Source organism: Pipistrellus hanaki (genome assembly GCF_964339955.1).
Source record: "Pipistrellus hanaki genome assembly, chromosome: 6".
NCBI lineage: Eukaryota > Metazoa > Chordata > Mammalia > Chiroptera > Vespertilionidae > Pipistrellus > Pipistrellus hanaki.
The window spans coordinates 88,307,842-88,309,243 of record NC_140508.1 but is presented as its reverse complement, the minus strand read 5'-3'; positions in this window follow the sequence as shown (position 1 = coordinate 88,309,243).

Below are 1,402 nucleotides of genomic sequence, written 5' to 3'. Positions count from 1 at the left end.
CACCGCGGACCGCCCGCCCCTCCGCCGCCCGCAGGCCAGGCCTCCCGCACCGCCGCTCCCGCAGCGGCGGCCGCAGACAGGGCGGGGCGGGAGGGGGAGGGGTGGGAGGGCAGAGCGGGGCGGGGCGGGGTGGGTGCATGGGGGGCAGGAGAGGGTGGGGTGGGACCGGGCGAGGCAGAGGTGCTGGGAGCTGCACAAGCCCTCCAGGTCCCTTGCCACTCACACTCCTCCACGCTCACGGGCTCACACCCAGGCATCACTCCACACCCACACCCTCTCCTGCACCCCTCAACCTACGCACACCCTCCAAACGGCACCCCACACCCGCACACTCCGCCCCCCGTCCCCGCACACAGCGCTGTGCACACACCTGCACCCTCACACACTCATACACCCCCCCACACACACCCTCCAAACCCCACACGAATGTACAGCCTCCACATCCCCACATGCAGTTCACACACGATACTTCCCCACACACACACATATACCCACACACCCACACTCCCACCCCCCCACACACACTCCTACACACACACACACACACACACACACTCCTACACACACACACACACACACACACACTCCTACACACACACACACACACACTCCTACACACACACCCCTTACACACACACACTCTCACACCCTCCACACAAACACCTACACACACACACTCACACACATTCCCACCCCCCACACACACACTCCTACACACACACACACACACTCTCACACACACACTCCCACACCCCCCACACAAACACCTACACACACACTCACACACACTCCCACCCCCCCCCACACACACTCCTACACACACACTCACACACACACACACACCCACACTCCCACCCCCCCACACACGCACACACACACACACACACTCCCACCCTCCCCCCACACACACTCCTACACACATACACCTTACACACACACACTCCCACACCCCCCACACAAACACCTACACACACACACTCACACACACTCCCACCCCCACACACACCCACATACACACTCCCCCACACCCACCTCCCCCAAAGAGCAGGGAGCAGCGGGCGCCCAGCCCTCACCGGAGCCGGGAATGAGGAGGATGGCGATGGAACAGGAGACCGTTCACCCACCACCCACCACCCTTCTCATCGCTTGTCATTTTATTCCTTCCTCCAGGTGCCCTTTCTCTCTGCTCCTTTTCTTTCCTTAGAACCGCTGTTTCATTCCCTCCTGGGGAGACGCAGGCGGAAACAAGCCTTCGGTGGAGGCAGTAATGAGTGGCCTTTCCTTTTCTGAAGGCGAGGGCACAGTTGAAATATACTCATAGCTCCATTTTATTTATTTATTAATTACTTTTAAGAAATATTTTTATTATTGATTTCAGAGAGGAAGGGAGGGGAGGGGGACA